This window comes from Chelonia mydas, chromosome 2 (assembly GCF_015237465.2).
Source record: "Chelonia mydas isolate rCheMyd1 chromosome 2, rCheMyd1.pri.v2, whole genome shotgun sequence".
Classification (NCBI taxonomy): Eukaryota; Metazoa; Chordata; order Testudines; family Cheloniidae; genus Chelonia; species Chelonia mydas.
This window is the reverse complement of record NC_057850.1, coordinates 12,151,548-12,167,471: the sequence shown is the minus strand read 5'-3', so window position 1 is coordinate 12,167,471 and position 15,924 is coordinate 12,151,548. Positions and strand designations below refer to the sequence as shown.

Here is a 15,924-nt window from a genome sequence, read left to right as displayed (position 1 = left end):
CACAGGCAGCAGCAGAGACAAAACAATAAAAAGCCAGTACAGTACTGCAACAAAAATGATTAAGGGTATGGAACGGCTTCCGTATGAGGAGAGGTTAACAAGACTGGGACTTTTCAGCTTGGAAAAGAGATGGCTAAGGGGAGATATGATTGAGTTCTATAAAATCATGACTGGTGTAGTAGAGAAAGTAGATAAGGAAGTGTTGTTTACTACTTCTCATAACACAAACCTGTCAAATGAAGTTAATAGGCAGCAGGTTTAAAACAAATAAAAGGAAGTATTTCTTCACAAAATGCACAGCCAACCTGTGGAACTCCTTGCCAGAGGATGTTGTGAAGGCCAAGACTACAGCAGGGTTCAAAAAAAAAAAAACCCCACCACACTAGATAAGTTCATGGAGGATAGGTCCATCAGTGACTATTATCCAGGATGGGCAGGGATGGCGTCCGTAGCCTCTGTTTGCCAGAAGCTGGGAATAAGCAACAGGGGGTAGATCACTTGATGATTACCTGTTCTGTTCATTCTCTCGGGGGCACCTGGCACTGGCCACTGTCCAAAGACAGGATACTGGGCTAGATGGACCTTTGGTCTGACCCAGTATGGCCGTTCTTATGTGCTGTGTTAAACATAAACTACAAAAAAAAAAGTGAAAGCAGCATTTTTCTTCTACATAATACCGCTTTGAAACTTTACTAAGTAAATGTTCAGTTTGAAAGCTTTTGAAAGACCAACTGTAATGTTTTGTTCAGAGTTACGAACAACCTCCATTCCCAAAATGTTTGTAACTCTGAGGTTCTACTGTAGTTGGGTCTCCAAGAATCCCCTCCTGAACAAAAAACCTGTGGTCCCTTCTAACCCTATAATTCTAAGATTCTTACTACAGAAGCACCTTCTAAGAGAAAGTAGTCTGACCCTAGGTGGTATCTCCCTTTTTGGAAAATCCACAGAGTCATTGTGGGGAACAATATGAGGCCCTTTTGACCTACCCAGCCTACTGCTTCTCTCTGCCAAACTGCCCAGTCTCTTCCTGTTCCCAACCCCACAGGACAGCTATCTATGGAGCCCTGGAAAGGTAGATGACCCCCCCACTCCTCACACAGGAGAGCTTGGGCCCACTGTTTGTATCTTCCCCTTTGTCCATTCGCTATTGTGCTAGAAATAATTCATTGAAACGAGATCTCATAATGGAATCCCGTACTTAAAAAATTACATGCACACACCAAAAACAAAAACCAAACAAACAAACAAAAATCAATAATGCGGCCCCTTTATGTGAAGAAAACAGGCAAACCCATCAGGCACAGCACAGAATTCAGGGATCTAGGCACAGCATTTAGAATGGGATTTATCCTGTGACTTTCCAGTAGCCATTTGTGATAAAGTTAATGCCACTTTGTGAACTCTTATTATTTACTGGGCCCCAATGCCATACTATTAAAACCAGAAAATCTCCAAGTCAACCCAATGGGATCATTCCTCATGTACCATCTCAGTAATATTACAATATGTACTGGGGTAGAGAATAAAGCCTTTGGTCAGAAGTAAGGCCCCATTGTGCGCCAGGCACTTTACCCATCTGCAAGAAAAAGCCAGTCCCTACCACAAAGAGTTTACAATGTTAGTATCTAATGAGAGATGACTGGTGGATGTAAACAAAAAGCAGAGGGAGGATAAAGGTAAGGGAGGACAGGATTGTGGTCAGGGTCCCAATCCTGCAGTGGGCCCACACAGATACTCGTAGAATCAGAGCCTCTGAGATCTTGATCTCTTTGGTACTAAGGAAATATCCTGCTTGTAAAAGACTCAGAAAAGTTAAATGTGGATACTCTTGCTCTCCTCTTTAAGAAATAACTCTTAGAAAGATATTTGATTTCTGTATCCTTCACATATCAAAAATACAAATTTACAATAGTACCTGTCAACAACTCATTGACATGGACTCAATATTGTTTGGTGGATGTATCACACCTGATAAATATGCAGCTCCATGGGGGCAATAGAAAGACTGAGACCTGCTCCTTGGCTTACACATAAAATTCAACACGCTGCTGCGTGCTAGATATCAACAATTAATTTAAAAGAAACATCCAACAGAAACCAGTCCTCTTCCAGGTAGAATGTGCACAGTCGGTGGAAATATCACATAGGAGCTTTTACACGTTTTCCAAACAAATGGAATAAAGTTACGGCCTGGTCCTAGGAGGTGCTGAGTGAATACAGGAGACACTTAGCACCAGGTCACAATGTAACAGACAGCAGCTACTTAGGAACTTCACCTTGTGTGCAACAATATGGCCAGTGACTCCTTAAAAACCTCATGGTCACAGTGGGGATAGAGTTCAGTTCCGCACACAACAGAAGCGCAGGCTCCTAGCGCTTAACCTAAAGGAGAATCTCTGTTGGCAATCTATAACATAGAGACAAGCATTTCTGATTCATGCATTCTTGAGCAGTGGTATATTATATAAATTTTACACACACAAGCCAGTCCCTTGCAATGTCATTAATAATAAAAACTAATAACATTTAGTCATGCATTTACAACGTGTATATTCCCAAACATGTTTGGGAATACAACAAAACAGAGGACTGTTACAAAAAACGGACAGTCAGGATTCACCAAACACCAAACTGCTGCTCACCTGACCCTAATCCCATTTCTCTAACCTTCTACAGGAGCGATTAAACAACTGTAATGTGTCACAGCTAGAAAACTATTTAAAAAAACAGGATATGGTAATTATGTATAGTGCCCTTCATCTCTAAGGAGTCCTGAGTGATTTACATCGTATTGGTTCTTTGCACTTCCAGTTCAAGGGAAGGAGGGTTTGGCTGTAGTTCTCATTGGAAGGAAGGAAGGAGGGATTCTGCTCTTCTGGGCAGGAAGGCAGAAGCCAGGTTAAAAAAACAAAAACAGCCTGCATGAATTCACAGCCTGCATGAATTCAGAGGGGGAAGCACAGAAGAGAACAGTTTTACAGGCAGTTTAGTGGCAGATCCTTGTGGCAAAAAACCCAGAGCTCTCCATTAACATAGATTAATACAACACAGGACACTGGTTAGAATGAAAGAAACTGGAATTTCCATAAAAAGAAAAGGAGTACTTGTGGCACCTTAGAGACTAACAAAGAGTACTCCTTTTCTTTTTGCGGATAGAGACTCACACGGCTGCTACTCTGAAACCTGGAATTTCCATATTGCCCTTCCTTAGGAAGCTCAATCTGCAATCAGCCACTAGAGAAGTAAAACTGCAGAACAACAGAGTCACTAGCATTGCAGGCACTAATGATAGGATTAGAAAGGGAATAAAATTATATCCCTTGGATTTAGGTTTGGAAGAAAGCAACCTGTGACTCATTCTCTAGGCAGGCTGAGATCAGGGGTGTCACCAAGTTGATGAAATTGACCTTTTGAGACAGGGCTCAGAGCAACATAGCAACTGGAACTGCCCTTTGGTAGCCCCAACACCTTACCTCCTGGAACAGTGTTAGCAAAGGTCTTGCTGGAGGTCAGGCACGGCTTCCTCCAGAGAGGATGTAGAGCAGTGCTACTCAAAGTGGTGGTCCGTGGACCGGCTGCCATCGGCTGCCGGTCTGAGCGCACACTGGAAAAAAAAATTGTCGGTCCCCCACATCAGATAGCTTGAGAAGCACTAATGTAGAGCACTGCCAGTGTGCAAGGGAGGGAGTTGGATCCAGAGTAGAATACAGGAAATAAGCATGAAACTTCAACCATAATGGCAGGCTAGTTGCCTGCTTGGACACAAGCACCCGGTACACATACAGGAATATACAACCTCACACGTTGCAGAGAACAGGGAGGGGCTCCAACTGTGAAGTGTGGATCCACAGCAAAAAACACACCCAGAGTCTGGCAGAGAGGGCTTTTTTCATAAACCCCACTTACGTCAACATATGGAGGGCGATCCTGGTACCTGCACAGCTGAAGCTGTGAACACTGACAGACCCTCAAACTCTCCAGTGAGATAGCCATGAGAAGGGGCCGTGAGAGGAGACACTCGCCTCTCATGAGCACCTCCTGCACTTGCTCTCTGCCCCCGGCCAGCTGTTAACCTCCTCAGGTGCATCTTCAGTGGCCCAGCCCTCCAGCTAAGTCACACACCGCCAATACGCACAAACAAAACCAGAGTAAAAGGTCCAACAGAGCCCGTCTCTATGCCCTTGTTAACATCTACTGCCCTGTCTTTGGGCTCTGTCCTCAGCCCCCTCTGTACTAGCTTTAAGTCTGTGCCTGCCCTGGTATAGAGCAGTGCCCCCAAGGCTTTCTCTCTGGAGATTCCTAGCCTTTACCTCAGCTCTCCAGCCAGGTCATGCCTTCAAATTCAGTCCCCTTTGGGGATGGGGGGCAAGAGGAACAAAGTTCCACAAATGGTTGGCCCTCTGCAAGTTCTTCAGGCCCATCCTTGAGCCCTGTACATAGGCTTCTAAACAAAACTTGTCCCCTTCTGAGGGCTTTGGCCACTTTGCCAGTGCAGGGGACCCGGGCCAACTCACTACTCCAGATTCCAACCCGGGGACCCTAAAAATGGCAGCCCCCTTTAATGCCATTGCTGCTGCTATTCCCTGGGGCTCTTCCCATGTAGCCCCCTCCTCTTCACCTTTACCTCAGGGTTCTCTGTTCCCTCTGTAAGGGGACTGTTGCCCCCTTACTAACATTCAGTGGGGGGTGTTTTAGTTGCTAGCTCCCAGTACTAAAAAGGGGGAAGGGTCGATGGGCAATAAGGACCCTGAGACTGACAGCCCCCAGGAACAATGGGGAGAGGCCAATACTCCAGGTCAGCCTGAATGACAGGGTGGGCAGGCTAATCAGGGAGTCAGGAGGCCAGGGAGGTCCTGTCCTCTGTGTGAGCTGGATTTGCCTGGGTCAGACACAGTGGGGCCGAGCTAAGGAGAAAGCAGGGGCCCGAGCTGAGCTGGGGAGCAGAGCTGTGCCAGATCCAGAGGGAGCAGAGCTGCGGCAACCAGAGCCAGAGGGGCCAGAAAAGCAGCCCAGGAAGCAGGTCAGTGCTGGGAGCAGAGTCACAGAAGCAGCCTGCAGAGCAGACCTGTAGCAACCAGAGCCAGAGAAGCAGTCCAGGAAGCTGGAGGCAGAGCAGCAGCCGTGCTGAAGTAGAGTGGAGCTGAGGCTGGAGCAGTCCAGAGCCGGGTGTTGTGACCAGCTGGGGAGAGCAAGGGGGGACCCTGGGCAGTGGGCCTAACACAGGGAGGCACCTCAGCCAGGAGACTCTGCAGGCTAGAGTCGAAGGGGGATTGGTAACCCTGACAGGGCACGAGCAATGCTGGGAAGAAGGGCCCTGCCACCTAGAGCCTGTGGCCACCACCAGAGCGAGTGTCCAACCCACAGCATCCCTGCAGCACAGCCAGGGCCTGAGAAGAAGGCCTGGGACTTACAAGGAACAGACTGTGAACTGCCCTGACGTTCCAGAGACACCGTTTGTGATGTTCCCTGCCACAGAGCAGCTTGATGTGTTTCATTTAACCTTTCTCATTTTCTCTTATTCTTTTTAAAATTAATTGTCAATTAAGTAACTTGCAGTTGCTTTAAATTGTATGTAATGGTCAGAGAAGCGCCCAGGGCAGAGAGAGTACCCCAGAATGGGGACACCCTATCCCCTGTCCTAGGTGACCACAGCAGGGTTGGAGGTCAAGCCCCCCAGGAATCCTGGGCCCAGCCTTGTTGGGGTTACGAGGACTCTGCCAGACAGGAGAGTGGAAGGGGAGTCCTCAAGAGCAGGGAGGCCACTGGGTAAAGGAAGTGGGAGCGAGGACTCAGATCCTTTCGCTAGCCCACTTCACTGGGGTAATGCAGAAGCCAGGAAAGTTCCCCACAATAGCAGGACTATTCCCCCCACTTACACCTCCTTGAATGGGTCTCTGCCAGGATGCTTTACCTATAGAGTTTCACAGCCTCTCTCTCTCCTTTCTCCCCCCCCCCCCCCCCGGCTTCAGACAGTGACTGACCTGCTTAGACCCTGTAGCTCCTTTTATCTGGGCCTGCTGTGCTCTGATTGGCTGCTTCCTGCAGCCTTTCTAGGCAGGTCTGGAGGACCCACTTTCACTGCTCCTTCCTGGGAGCAGGGTGTGGTAGGATGACAAGGCCTCCAGCAGGGGTCCTCAAAGGGCCTGGTACACCCAGTCATAGGGACAAAGATCTACATTGTATCAGCATGGGTTACGTTGTAATTAGGATGTGTGGTTCTGTCTCATATCCAGCAGGGAACAATCTTTCCCTGACAGGGAGATGGATTAGAGGGGTTGATCCCTTGAGTTGCGGAGGCCCCATATCTCCCTTTAATTCCAAAGGGACCACAGCAGACTGCTGCTTAGCATCTCTGAAAATATTACCCTGGATCACCTTGCAATCCTTTGCCATAACTAATTTGTCTGTTTTTTATTAAAAACCTGATTTTACCCAGTTAAAAGGGCATGCCACTTAAAATACTGAGACAAGAAAAAATAAAGGGAAAATTAGAGTAAATTTTCTTCAAAGCCTCTAAATAAAATGAAGATGAATTTAAAAAAAAACAACAATATCAGATATGTTGTTCACCAGCAATGAAGAATCACTTGCCAAATAGTACCAAGCAGTGGCATGTGGAACCTGGCAGTTTCCCCTACACTTATAAGAGGAAATTAGCTGCTGTGTCTCAGAAATGACTGTTGCAACTTGTTGACAATTAAAGCTGACTTTAATGGCAGCTACCATAAACACCTGATTTTGTTCGAAGCTCCATTGAGACACAATGGAGGACTAATGAAAAAGAAACTGGATTTTTAAAAGATAGCTAATACCTTTAGGTACCAAAATAGCATTTTTTCCCCCTAGAACAGTGCCAGATACCAATGCTAGATGGTCGTCAAGAGTCCAACCCTTAACTTCCAAGTACAAAGTAAGTCAGACTATATGTCTTTCCACATTAGCATGAAATGGTAATATAAAACAAGCCATCTGATACAAGGAAAATCCTCTCAGAAGATTCTAGTTTGAGTAAGTGGGGGGTAATCACTGTCAGCTTGAAGTGTTGGCTGGCCCTGAATATTAAAAATCAGTTATTCTACGGGTACATCTACACAGTGATAACTCCCCCCGGCAACGTCTACATAGCAATTTTACAGTCCAGAGCCCGAGCCCTGCAAGCCCAAGTCATCTGAGCCGGACAAGCCACAGGTTTTTTATCACTGTGTGGATACACCCTAAGTGCCTCACACCCTGACTGTTTACAATTACACGGATACAAACGCTAAACACTGGACTGACTCTCCATAAACTGACAGCACTTTCCGTCTCTCACACTGATTTTATAGGAGCATTGCTTTGCTATAAATACACTGATTTCCTGCCTTTTCTAGAGCTGTTTTTTAACAGAAGTTTTGCAGCCCCATAGTAATCAGGAGTCAGCATATATACAGTGCTGGCTTCTATGAAATCATTCGCCTCCAGCTAGCAGCAAAGTAATAATTCAGAATATTTTGTGGACATTATGTGTAATCTCAAAGCCCCTTGACCTTTAATCATTTGTTTGCACTGATGAAATATTCACTCTGCTTCATTCTTTACAATGTTCCCTCTTGATTATGTGCTTGATATCCCTACAACATGTATAAAACTGATTAAAATGCTGCAGCTGATTTATCACCACCATAAACATGATCAGGTTCAGGTTCCTATTATTGCATTTTTTTCCCCTGACCCATCCTCTCCAAGACATATCATTGCAAAAGAGGGTTCCCAAAATTATAATAGTCTCTAGCCTTAAAACAGGAAATCAAACATGGCCAAACATATATCGTAGATCTTGCCAGGATATCCTAGTGGACGTCATCCAGCGACCTACGGTTTCACAGTACACAGATTTAATTAGAACGAGGACCAAAAATCAGCTCTTCTAATTATACTTGGCTATTTTAAAATACTTTTATTAATAAGGCCAAACATCCTCTTATGGAGAAGTCCTATAGATTTTAGTAACAATGATATCGAGAGGGTGCTAGAGAAATTACTCTGCAAGTCTACAGAATTGGATTCTGAATGTTAATCTCTGTACAGGTTTTTTAACCCATCCTACAGAATTCCAGAGCAGGGATGTAGTTATCTGTCAATTTCTACAGCACTTTCTCCATCAGGGTGATCTGTGTATATTCCGTGCTTCACAGCTTGTGTAAGTAGTGTGTATTACATATGAGAGAGAAATAATGGGCATGATTCTGAGACTTGTTCAGTGCCTCCTGCAGGGTGCAGAACACCTCCAGTTCCTGTTGATTTCAGTGGGCTTTGCAGGATTGGGACCCATATGCTCATTCTCTATCATTGTTCAACATGAAGGCAGGTGCAGGCAGGTGCAGTTTAGCCATGGCTACCTCACATCTAGACCACCCCTGGAGCATAATTATGAAGCAGAAGCAGGGTTATAATTTTGGCATTTCATGGGTACGACTTTGCTAATGTCTGGCTCGCTGTTATTGAAATGCTGATCGTCATTACAGCGAAGTACATTTCCAACCAGGCAGGCAGTGATAACCAGGGTGGGCGGGGGGGAGGAGATAGCTGCTGACGTCTCTATCTCTCCTTACTGCTGCAAAAAAATATTAGTTACGTGTAAGTGGAAAGAGCTCTCTGCAGTCATTACATAGCATACAGTTACCACTTGGCTTCAACTTACTTTTACCCTCTCCACAAACACTCACTCTCTCAGCACGATACAAGTTTGCATATGGGCATTGCATGGCATTTTTATTTATTTGTGTGTTCAATGAGGATTAATTTCCACACTCGTCTTTGCATTATTGCTGATCTTTACCCTTTTTAAATGCACCCAATGTATGTTTTTCTATATATTGATCCAGTGAGTTTCCCTTATTTCTTACTCATTACATTTTTTTTTAAGATAGGAAGTAGTGAACATTTTGGTAAGTATTTTTTTTAAATTATTGTTAATAGCTATGACGACCTTAGTGTTACTGCAACTATTTACTTTTATTTTAAAGCATGTAACACAACCCTTTCAGTGACAGATTACAATGAGGTTGCCTCTCTAGCCCATACACACACATCTATATCTTACAGATCTCTCCTAAATATGACCCGAGGAATGTATTATGTGCACTGAGGAGAGGGAAATGCATTGTTGTCCGGATTATTTTTTTCAGAGGGTTATTTATTGCTATGTCGACCTTTGCTTCATCGCAACCCTTCACTTTTATTTTGAAGCACACAGCTCGAGTCGTTCATACTCGGATCACGTTGTGTCCCCTGATCACCCCATTTCTAATCAGTCTCACTGGAATATTACAGGGATTTATTATTTTTCACATATGGGGGGAGGTGGAGAGAGGGTCTGTATGGCAAAGATCGCAAAACATGCTTTGGAAAACATGCTTGGTTGAAATGTCATTAAAATGCCTTTGAAACAGGAGAGCCAATAAACTAGCAATATGCACACATACACAAAACTGCACTGATCAAGGGGAGAGTTTGCAAGCAGCACAGCTGATCTTACCTGGGTCTTTGTGGGGTCCTCCCTCAACACACTCCCTCCCTCTCCCAGTAGGAAACAAGGTAGTGGTTACTGCTGCTGGTGTCGATGGAGCAGGTACAGAAAGGCAGTGGGCTGATTGCAGTCCCTGCTGCTGGGCTCTGGCTCCTGTCAGGGCTGCTGCTGCTCCTACTCCCGGTACTGACGATGCTAAGGAGGAGGAGAATGAGTGAGGAGGAGGAGGATGGTGATGGTGCTGATGCTGTTGCTATGGTTACTGAACTCAGCGGCAGCACCACTCAGTGCAACAGCTGCTCCAGCTCCGGGTTCTTTCAGACACAGGCTGTGGCGGAGCTAGGAACAACAACAATAATAAATGCCCACTCTTCTCCAGCACTCACTTTCTCCTGTTCTTTTGATTATTATGCTGCCGCTGACACTAGTGTGGAGCAGGGTCTAGCGCTCTGGCTCTGTGATCAGGTCCATGATTGCAATGCCTGGGTGATCCCGTCGCTCAGCAGCATGCTGGAAGCAGGTTAAAGGGACAGTAGTAGCAGCAGCAGGAGAAGGGGATGGAAGAGAAGGAGACTTTGAAAAAAGGGCCCAAGACATATCCCCAACCCCTTTCTAGTGGGGCAGTGAGGGAGGAGAACAGAGAGAATTCCATAGAGCCTGGCTGATGGGCTGCTGTGTGAGGGTGCAGCTACGAGGAAACAGGTGGTCCACAGAAGTGCATGAAATACTGTAACAGAATGCTAAGCCTCTCAGAATTGGTGGGGCGAAACCTTGACCCCACTGAAGTCAATGATACTTTTGCCATTGACTTAAATGACGCAAGGGTTTCGCTCATGGGGTGGCTGCATTTTTGTAACGAACTCACAAAAGGGACAAGTTTCAAATTGTTGTTTTCTTGCAAAAACAATTTTCCAGGTAAACACGGGCCAATTTTCAAGCAAAAAACACAGTTGGAAGTTGACCTTTTCGTTTCCCTTTGAATGAAAATGGATTTTATATGGAAAATTCACATAGTCACAATGACAAAGGATAGACACTTTCTTCCCCAGATCAGAGACTAGAATGACATTTGGGGAAAACATTAATGCATAGAGAATGGAGTTTGCCCAGCTCTGGGAATCTGCAGGACAAGGAGAGAGAGAACTAAGCTGAATGGGCTACTTACTGGAGACCTTATTAGCAAGAACTAGGACCCAAACGGCAAGAGGGGTGGGACTGCTGCACATCAGGAATTAGGGAGTGTTTGTCTTCAAATACAGTACAATATCACACAGAGCATACAGATGTAATCTTCTGGAGTCTTACCCCAGCCGAGTTTTACACAATGTCTCACTTTCTAAGAAATACCCATTTTAAGCTCAAGTTTTCTCAACTCCATCTTTGCCCAAGGTGCAATTTTTTGGAAAGTTTGAGGAAAAAGTCCTTCTCTGAGCTATGGGGGGGGGGGGGGAGGCTGGGGAAGTTACACAGTTTATGCTTTTTTAAAAAATGGTATGCACACATTTGAACAGGGCCAGGTTAACGACTGTTGATGGTTGGAAGCTGAAATTCAGTGTGAATGTGATAAATCAGTGCCTTCCCCTGCTTTGAAAAAATAGACTGAATTAAAATTTTCCTGTGGTTTGCTAACCTTGCTAGCTAAGCACAACAAAGCAAAGGCGGGTTTTCAAAAGTTCACTCACTATGGATATTTTTTTTAATTAAGTCAGGAGGCATCCTGCAAAAGAGAGATTAACTGACAACTAGTTAGGCACACAGGGTGAATACAGTCAAAAGGTATTAGCTCCTAACTTCTATTGAGGCTCCTAACTCTCCGTGAATGCTTCCTTTTGAGCATTCAGCCGCAATGTTCCAAACTGCTTAGAACCTGACTGCTGTCTCTTAACCTGCACCTTTGAGGCTAATGAACTGCTCACATGAGTAATAAGAGCTAGGTTTGTTCCTGAACATATCGCTCAGGGGCAGATCCTGAGCTGGTTTAAATCAGGGTATCGTCACTGGTTTCAATGGCACTACGCTCACTCAAACCAGCTGAGGATCTGGCCACTTTAATTCGCGACCCTGCTTGTAATACTGAGCCAAATTCTACTTCCTTCAGTTACATGAATAGTTCTACTGAAGTCCACTACGAGACTGATTCTCCAGGACCCTGCACCTCATGCAGTCATTTAGCCCTGTGTAATATGGGTGTACATTGCGACCACATCAGAATGTCCCAATTACCTTGGTGGTGGTGTTGACAGTGCTCAGGTATAAACGTGCAACAGGGAAGAATCAGGCACAAGCGTCTTTATGCTTGTGCACAAAAAAACCTGGGTAATGATAGAACATTATTAGAGAAACAGTATTTGATCCTGTAATTAAAGGTCGTCTCACAGCAGAACATACTTGCCTGACACCAGAGTTAAGGCTGCATGTTCAACCTTGACTGACTTTGGCATGCTTAATTGTGCATCCTTAACATTGCATTTTTCTTTTGCATTAAATATATGCAAAGGTAAAACAGTTGCAATTCAGTGATGGAATTAACATTGTTGTTGCAAGTCATTGCCTTTCCAAGAGGAAGACTACTCCTTGAAAGAGATTGCATTCAAAATCGAAGAAATAGTATATTACAGAGGGTTGGGAAACTACTTTAAGAGCAGGATGAAATGTAAACATCGTAGATCAAATCAGCTGCACTCAGGATAGTTAACAAGCAAAGAAACACATGCCTCTCTCTTGGAAGAATGGGAATCTGAGTTTAGTTCCTGGTTCTGCCACAGAGCACCTGCATGACTTGGCACACATTGGCCCAGATCCTCACGGGCATTTAGGCACCTAACTGCCGTTGATTTCAATGGAAGTTAGCAGTTCATATATCTTTGAGGATCTGGGCCTCTCTCCCTATGCCTCAGTTCCCTATCTGTAAAGTGGGGATAATCTTTTCACCCACCCTTTGTCCATGTAAATTATAAGCTCTGAAGAGAACAGACTGACTCTCACTATGGCCCAGATCCTCACAAGTATTTAGGCACCTAACTGCCATTGATTTCAATGAAGATAGTGGCTTATATACCATTGAGAATCTGGGCCTACCTGCCTGTGCAACCCTTTGTACTATGGGGCCTCGATCCCCGTTGGGTCCTCTAGTTGCTATTGGAATACAAATAATAAAATATAATTAATAAATGAATAATTCATAATACTATGCTGTGGCCACAGATAAAGTGGCAGAAGCCCTTTTAGAATACATGATTATTAATTGCTATGGAAGTATATTACAGCACCTTATAGAGTGCAAGTAGGCAACTTTTATGTAGAGAAACAGTCTCTGCCCCCAATTTAATTTTGTACATGATGCAACCAAGGAGCAATTAAACAGTGGTTATGGGAGGACAGGCAGGGGTCACAGCAATGAGATTACATGGTTTCTCAGCAAAGGTGAATGTGTGTTCAGCATGACTGAAGAAAATATAGCTGATTCACTTCTTTTAGGCCACTGTGGTAAAAGTGGCTGTTTAAAAGCATTTGACAGCCTTGCCAACTGGAGGGTAAAAACAAAAGTGAAGAGTGCCAGAAAAAACAATAATTCATTGCTTTATATATTATTAATTATTATTATTAATTTGTCAAACTACATATAATATTACCCACAAAAAATAAGCTAAATGAACATTATTAATCACTGATAGCAAAATCAAGCCCTTAAAAGGTAGGAACCTTAATTCGGCCCCCACTGTGTATACATATTATGATAGTCTTTAAATACACGATTGCATTCTTTTTACCCCACTGGACCCCTGCCTCATTCACTGTACAGGGTGGATGATGCTCACTTAATGAGCAGCTAATTTCATATTTTGTTTTCTCCTCATTGTTCAGCGTGAGGCCCAATGGCTTATGTAGTGCACACTACTCAAACCCTGCTCTGGAGAGAGAATTCTCCATTTCCTCCTGGCTTTAATACATCACTCTTCACGACAGTAGCTGAGTGCTTCTCAAATTTACTGTCATAACACGTCATGAGATAAAGAGGTTTAATCCCCATTTTGCAAATGGGAAACTGAGGCACGGATTTGTAAAAGTGTCCAGGCATTGCTCTGCTCAGCACTGACAGCAATGGGAGTTAGGCACCTAAATATCTTTGCGGAGCTGTGTCTAAGTGACTAGGACAGCTAAAAATTGCATTTCCGGAAGTGACACAGCCATTTAGCCAGATCTTTAAAGGTACTTAGGTATGTAAAGGTGAGGTTTAGTAAGATTCTGAAGAGTGCCTCGGCACCTAACTTCCAATGAAATCAGATCTGTCTCCCCTCTCCACTTACCGCCTACCCTGCACCTTAGTGGTTCTCAGTACCAGTCTCTTTGCCCAGCCATTTCCAGACTCCCTCCAGCTCGCACTCCTACTTTCCCTCTCCCCACCCCTCCAGCCTCCAAACCCAGTCTCCTCACTTCCTATGGCTCTTTGTCCCAGCAGGTCCAGCTCTTGTGCCCCCTGCATTTGAATCAGGCAACCTTCCTCCTCCACACTGCCTGGGCATTGCATGGGGTCACTGAGAACACAGGAGATACAGGCTCCCTGCTCTCATTTCAGGTTCTCAGACTGGGACATCGATAGCTCAGAACTGCAACTGGTGGGAAAGTTCTTCTCAGCCCCAGTTTGGAGCATGTGGATGAAATCTTTGGGAAATTTAGCAGCTAAAATCTAAAAAGTCCCTACTGAGCATGTGAAAGGTCATTTTTCAGTGGCTTATAACTTGGCCCAATTTGGACAGATTTTCATGGAGAACAGCAGAAGGCACATCCCTGAAACGAAGGCAACTCCCCTGCCAAATTTCAAGTCACTGCTCCACAGCACGAAGGCTCTACAGCTTTCAAAGAAAAGGTTAGCAGCGTTTTTTAAGGCCACAGACTTATTTTTCCTCTATTTGCATTCTTGGAAACAGCTGAATCATTTTGGCTGAAATTTCCCCTCCCCCAAGTCAGCCCAAGCCAGGCACCTGGCACAGAACATTTTAGCCCAAATTATTACAGTTTGGCAGAGTTATAAGAAACTGAATACAGGGTCTTATAATGGTAAGGGTTGGGCAACCTTAATAAGTGGCACTACCAGCTCCACCTATAATACAGATTAAGTCACTAAACAGTCAAGTGGGCTTGTTTCTTTCAGCTTTTCTCCCACTGGTTCTTAACTTTTTTTTTTTATGTTTGACAATGCAAATTACAAGTTGGGATGTTATAATTATATTACTTTGTCCTCAAGTCGAGGTTTGTAAATAAAGACTTCAAACATACTTTGGAAACAATACTGCATTAAACCTCGTAACACACCCTTACAGAGCAAGCAACTTGGATTATATTAATTTACAGCTGAGTAAACTGAGGCACGGTGAGGTTACTGATTTGCCTGTGTCACCAGGGGAGATTATGTTAAAGGCAAGAACATGACAGCAAACCACCAGTAAATCTAATGTAATTATATGTCTGCTTGACATATATTATTCAGCCATTAGTTGTCTGGGAGTGTTAACCATAGGATGTTAAACAAACACAAAGCTGGAATTCAAGGAGTGTGGAAGTCTCTTTACATGTAGATGTAACTTAAAAAAAAATACATACACCTCATATTTGAGGACTGGTTTCATATATTGTGACCTTTAGGAATCCTGATGCCCACTCCTCTGCTTTAACCACTGGAGAATACCTCTCTCTTATATTATTATAAATTACCTACAAAGCGATATAGATAGTTTCTCCAGTAAAACAAAATACACATGCCAAAAGCCATATCATACATTATAGGTAAGTCCAAAAATCATTCAAGCGGGGGACATTCAAGCTGGGGAAGTTAATACAGCAGGTTATTCTAATTGGAGGACGTGCTAGTGGACACTATTTTATCTTCTGTTGCTATTTGCAGTGTCGTAACCGTGTTGGTCCTGGGATATTAGAGAGACAAGGTGGGTGAGCTAATATCTTTTATTGGATCAACTTCTGTTTGTGAAAGAGACAAACTTTCAAACTCACCCTATTTTATCTCCTGAGACAAGGCCAACAACCACCATCTGTCCATTAAATTCTCTCTGGGAGACTCCCACACCAGCATCAACTTCCTGGATACCATGATCAGCTTCAGCAATGGACCCCTATAGACAATTACATACAAGAAATCCACAGATCACCACACGTACTTTCACAGATCCAGTAACCTCCTCAAACAGACCAAGAAATCAATTATCTACAATCAGGCACTCAGATACCACAGAACATGGTCCAAGGAGAAAGTCCAGGGATACACACCTTAACACACACAAAACCGCTTTCACCACACAAGGACACTCCACCAGAAATGTAGATGGAATGAGCTACCCAAATGCCCTGCGAGAACCTGCTTCAATACGGAAATAAAACCCCTTCCCACTGCACACCCATAG

The 15,924-nt window shown here is 44.2% G+C and overlaps 1 protein-coding gene across 1 annotated transcript in view; it reads right to left on the bottom strand.

Moving 5' to 3' along the window:
* Positions 1 to 9,720, bottom strand: part of FAM135B (family with sequence similarity 135 member B) — a 327,919-nt gene extending 318,199 nt beyond the window's left edge. The window contains exon 1 of the mRNA XM_043539051.1: positions 9,518 to 9,720. The gene's annotated coding sequence lies outside the window, so the exon portion shown is untranslated. The remainder of the gene's footprint in view (positions 1 to 9,517) is intronic.
* Positions 9,721 to 15,924: the final 6,204 nt, after the last annotated feature.